We start from the raw sequence: 6,000 nt of genomic DNA, 5'->3' as shown, positions 1-6,000 counted from the left end.
GAGGAAAGTAGGGATGATTTAAACTATGGTTGGGTATTTTCTGAGAAATAGGTGAATATGCCCACAAATCATATCAAGTCTAGAGCACCAGCAAGATCCACAGTTGCCAACTACCCAGCAATGGAAAGGCGGAATAGCACAGATACAGCTTCATGGAACATCTAGATAGAGCTTGACTGAACACATTTCCAGGAATCCCAGAATGAAAGCAGGTCAAGGTCATCTGTGAGGCCAAGAAGAGCAAGATACCTTCTGTGAGAGAGCTGGTCTGGAAAGGTCTTGGGTTTGCAATAAGGAGAAAGCAGCAATAAAATGCATTTATTTTGGAGCAGAAGTCCTATGGGTGACTGAAGTGTCAGTAGATATCACTGTGAAAAGTGAAATTGAAGTCACTCAGTCATGTCCAACTCTGGATGAGTGCTAACAACCTGAACCAGATTCCTCTTGCCCCATTCACCTCACACCATACATTCTTAATACCAGGTACTCCTTTCTCAAGGATTGAGTTTAGGGATGGGAGACTGTTTGATGTGGACTTAATTTTCAATAAGTGTGAAACAAAGCTTAAATGGAGAATTTCAGTTCTAGAAAAATTAAATTCCTTATCACCTTAATTTGTAACTTGGCATTCATGCCTGTGGCATACCAAAGTTTTATTGTGTATATGTACGTTTGTGTATTTATCTGCAATGTATAAGCAAACTGGAAGTGTGCACTCTGAGTGGAATTAAAAAGGAGCAATCAACTAGGGGAGATTAGGAGGAACTAGAAAAGGGAAGAAGCAGTAACACTGGGATGGGGAGAACCAACTTCTATATAATAAGCATATTTTTCTCATAAATGGACTATATGATAATTTTACAAATATTTACACACACCTATTTACTCACTTTCCAAATAAAAGTGCTTATTTTTTTGTCATAACTTCTGTGAATGATGACTAAAGGGCATTTTCCATTTTCTTTCAATTTGTGGTCTGCTCATTCCACATGTGAATTTGCTATGGACAATGATTCTAGTCCTTTCTTGGACTGGTCCTAACTAAACTGTCCTCAGGGTGGTTTAAATATTCAGATCATCATTCCTTAGCACATTCCAAGCAATTCAGGAGCCGGCATTCTGCTTTTCAATTTCTTCTGAACTCTTTGCACAATTGCCTCACCCAGTAATACACTCTATTGTGATAATTCAATTTATACCATGCTTCTCTGAAGTTTTCAGTTGTGTTTACTTCATTTATGTTTTTCCAAATTTAGGAACATTAAGCAGATACCTTGATTTGGTTCTGAATTGCAAAATCAGTACCACGTTTGCCAACACTGAGGACCTTAAAACTGTTATATTAATCCTCACTTCATTTTACTATATTCATATATTTTTATCAGTATTTGAATAATTATTTTCCATTTCTGTGATATGTGTTCTAATTGGCACCCTATGATGACATTGCAAAGAAGGGTATCCAAGCTATTTATCTTGTCTAGGATCAATTTCCTCATTTCTAAAGTATAAATATTAAGACTAATTATTAAGGAATACTAACATGGCACTCTGCACTGGCCCTAGTTTTGTTCCAAGCACCTTGAAAATATTAATTTAGTTCTCGTAGGAGCTCAATGAGTAGATACTTCTAGAATATACACTTTATAAAGAAGCAAAGCAAGCGCACAAGTGTAAAGTAACTTGTTCAAGGCCACACAGCTTGTAAGTCACGAACCAGAGCTAAGCCCATGCTCTTAGCCATTACACAACGCTGCCTGTCCAGTTAAAAATGCTTGGACAGAAAATAACAAAATTCTGTAAAGCAATTATCCTTCAATTAAATAATAAATTTAAATGCTTAAGACTTTGAATGCATCAACAGACATGATTTCTACTAGTAAGGTGCTGACAATTTAAATCAGTACTTAAAAAACTAACACTTAAAGTTACTGACAATTTCGTATAAATATTATAATCAAATGATCAGTAATATTCACCTACTTCAACTCACCACTTATGAAAACTTTTCAAAACACTGACAATACATTTAGCAGAAATTGAGCCTTATATGTGGGATTATTGTAACTATATACTAAAGACACTCTAAAAAGCTTGCTAACCATTTGTTGGTCCACAGAAAAATTATCACTTGTCACATCGGCCCATGGGCACACACCAGGGGTCCCAAAAGGGTCTGGATAAAGCTAAAAGATAATAGTTTTTCTTTGCCAGCTTCCCATCTTTTAACACCACCTCTCCTAGCAGCAGCTACCCTTTTGGACACCTCAGATAAGTACAAAGAACTGTCTTATGCTCACTGTGCTCTGAGTGAAATTTGCCACTTAAATTAAAAATTTGCATTCATACAGCACCTGACTTCAGTCTTTCAGATTTCCAAAGTTACATATCTCTGAAAGAAGCAAATGCAGAAGCAGACAACGTGCTAACACACAGTCAGCAACCACTTTATGAGAAGGCCTTGCAAAAAATGACAGAAGTTGGGAAATTCCCCGCCTCATACTAAGAGGAATCCTACGATTGTCACATAAAAAAGCAGAAGGTAATAAGCTAGGGCCACTTCAAGAAGCTTTGCATCTCAATGTAAAGTGACTCAGACACACTGGTTTTAAGAATTTTGCTATTTTCTATTCTTTGTACAGCTCTAAATTCTAATTGTAAAAACTCACAATTTTTGAGAATTTTTAAGTGTTGGGCAGTGTTCTCACAGCATCATATATTTTCTTTCTCAAAACACTCCTAGCAGGCAGAATCTACCAGTTCTCCATTTTCCCCCTAGTGCTCCATTTTTAAGATGTGACAATAGAGGCTGAGAGAGTAGTTTTCTTAAGTTCCCATATTAGTCACATTCAGTGGCTGAATCTGTGTTATTTCCTTAAGCACGTTCGAGTTATGTGTTGCTTCATAACAAACCTGCACAAAACATAGTGCCTTAAAATGACCGTTTTGTTTACTCACATGTTGGTGGGTCAGGGGTGTGCAAAGGGCTTGGCAGGGTTCCTCTTTGATTCTTGGGGCCTCCTCTGGAGCATCACAGGACAATGAAACTTCTTCCTCCATGATTTCTCCACTCAAACCTGTGGCCTCCATTACTTCTTGTCTCTGGCCAACATTGCATCACATCATCCATAGCTTCTCAATGTGGTTCGGGTTTCTCACTGGGCTACAGGCTGAAAAGTCTTATTTCTTAATGGACATTGCCTTTTAAGAGCCAATATTCCTAGAGAGAAGGAGCAAAATCTGTCAATCCCTTTATAAGTAGGTCTACAACTACCTTTTACAAGTAGATCAGAACACCGCTTCTACCACTTTCTAAAGATCAAAGTCATCCAAAGTCAGAGGAAAGATAGGCCATGCCTGTCGGTTGTAGGAGTGTCGATATATTGGCAGTCATATTTAATCAAGTAAGTATTTGCAGAGGATACTGGGGTTGGGGACATTTGAAGCCTCCTTTAGGATAGACAGTGAAGTTGACTCCCTCATGTGCACGTGAAATGATGTTGAGAATGGGTTGAAAGCTCAGTTGAGTCTTTTGACCTGTGTGACCCTAAGCAGAATCTCACTATGTTAGAGAAAGAATCCTACCAACTCTCATTCTGAGATACAGGGACAGAACTGCACAGCTCTACCTCAATCTATTTGTCAAATTATTCGTTAAGAACAGCTGAGTCATGGGAAACAAGATCACCTCTTAATACGAGGTGGAACATTTCCCAATTTCTATCATGGTTGCAAGATGTGCTCATAAAGTGGTTTATTACACTTTGACTGTCTCTGTGTTTCTTCCTATCAGAAAGCATGGCTTTTGTTACTAGCATGCAATGGAAGGTATGGTTGATTGCGTTCAAGAATGAGTGATGCCTCCAACTGAGGGATCCTTAGCAGAGATAGATCAGATCACATGAAAAGGCTAATTTTCAACCAACTCTGACTAATGAAAACTGCAATTTCATATGATTCAACTTAATATTTTAGGTGTCCTTCCACATTGGACTGTGTAGCAAAAAAAGAGACTTTATATAAATAACTAGTAGATTTAAAAAGAAAATTGTGCTATCTTAACTTTTAGAGACAGAGGTCATTTAATGCTAGGTCACAATTGCCAGACCAACATTTTTATCTTCTGGTTACTTATATCCTTTAGTTTAGATTCCTGAAGCCCTTGCTGGCATTGATTCTCTGAGTTTATGAGGCCAACGCTTATATTTGGTGAATACTTGTAAAGGCCTCCTCGCCAACCTTATCCCCAAGGGAGGGAATAAGGTCAATTCCCTGTGTCAATAGCAGTGAAAGTGTTCTCCTTCATACTAAATCTTCTATTTTTCTTTGTGACTTTCCTAGTGTTGCTCCCCACTTGAAGGACCAGTCTTACAATTTACTTCTAACTGAAAAGCTTTTCAATAATAGATTCCCCTGTGAAGCTCCCCACAGCTCTTAAAATGAGGGAAGAGAGCCAAACCTCAAAGCTCGAAGCTGACTACTTGCTGAGGTGGTATATTTTGGGAAGGGATTATTATGTGTCAATAACTCTTACACTATGGTTTGTGTGGTATGAAACATTCAACAGATGTAAATTAGTAATAGCAACGTGATAATGACTATAATTCTTTGGTCTTGCATTTCTATTACTTAAATAATATTAATTGAAGCAAATATGCTTTCTCTCATACCTTAGAAGTGTAAAATATTTAATAACATGTGCTTCAAGACACCACAGTGTCTTTGGTCTCTGGTGTCCAAGAGACCAAGTCTCTGAGAGATAAAGTCTCGTGCATCATGGTGAGGTTCTAAATCTTAACATTGGGAGTGTGGGGATTTTACTTGCTATTTGAAACACCATAATCTGATACTAATATTTCTGACTCTAGAAAACCAGGGTAGAAAAAACGACGTGGGAATTGGAGTGAAAGAGATTGTCTTTCTCAGTGGCATCCTACATGGCTTACAGGAGGGTGTGAACTCGTGATATCTAAGAACAGAGGGCTGCTGACTAACATCAATTCTGTCTTTAAGGAAGTCTGGGCTCTGCATGATGTTTGGGCTGAGATACAAAACAATTTCTCTATTTTCCCAAATAGTTCACCCCTCCCTAATTATAGCCCTCAGACAAATGTTTTGTTACCATCAGAAAGCAGGCAAAGCAGGAAGGAAATAATCAGGCATTTTCACTTAGAACATTGAACGTTAATACCATCTTTCCTCTTGCTAACAGACCTTTCAATTTTATTTCTTACATGTTTTAAATGTGATCAATTTTACCTTTCAAGATATTACTCCTCATCCATAAAATTACACAAAAATTGCCATAAACAAGCTGACTAAAAAGGAACAATCGTTGTAAATTAAAAAAAAAAAACCTTCATGTTTATAGAAATAATAAAGCCCATGCAGTACTTCTTTTAAAGATCTTGCTCTAAACAAACTGAATTATTCATGCATAGAATTGAACAGCATTAGAACACCTGTTTTCAATCATGCATAATGTAAAATCACTCATTACCTCACAAGAGCCTCTACATCTCCAGCAATCAAATGGCATTGAAACAGCAAAACAGGTGCCTGGCAGGTGGATCCAAGCAGATGTTTTGGGCTTGCATGCCTTTTCTTGTACAGGTGTGATGATCTTGTTTTCAACTGCATAATTGCCATTTAAATAGGTAACATTTAATTCTTATGTACTTTAATATTTATTTTTGCTTCTTCAATTCCTCTCCCACTTTGCCACTGCCTGGGCCTGAGGTGGATTTGAAAGCTTTTAGAACCCTGTAAGGTGGAGAGATGCCAGTTGAAGGTGCAATTCTACTGTCCTAGGCTTTTATGAGGAAGGGACCCTCCGTGAAAAGTAGCTTCTGGTGAGCTTGTGGAATTTCAGCAGCGTGGCTAACAACTGCATAGGAAAGAAAAAGTTACTTTCCCTTGTTAGGTATAATCCAAAAGTCATATTTAACCATTTCTTCCTTGCATACCATGAATTTTAAATGAAGTCAATGCAAACGATGA

The 6,000-nt window shown here is 37.7% G+C and overlaps 1 long non-coding RNA gene across 1 annotated transcript in view; it reads right to left on the bottom strand.

The window, feature by feature from the left end:
- Positions 1-2,974: 2,974 nt before the first annotated feature.
- Positions 2,975-6,000, bottom strand: part of LOC136163420 (uncharacterized) — a 220,005-nt gene continuing 216,979 nt past the window's right edge. The window contains exon 3 of the long non-coding RNA XR_010662240.1: positions 2,975-3,220. This is a non-coding gene — a long non-coding RNA (uncharacterized lncRNA). The remainder of the gene's footprint in view (positions 3,221-6,000) is intronic.

Source organism: Muntiacus reevesi, chromosome 3 (assembly GCF_963930625.1).
Source record: "Muntiacus reevesi chromosome 3, mMunRee1.1, whole genome shotgun sequence".
NCBI lineage: Eukaryota > Metazoa > Chordata > Mammalia > Artiodactyla > Cervidae > Muntiacus > Muntiacus reevesi.
Note: the sequence above shows the minus strand (reverse complement) of the source record. Positions and strands in the feature narration are given on the sequence as shown.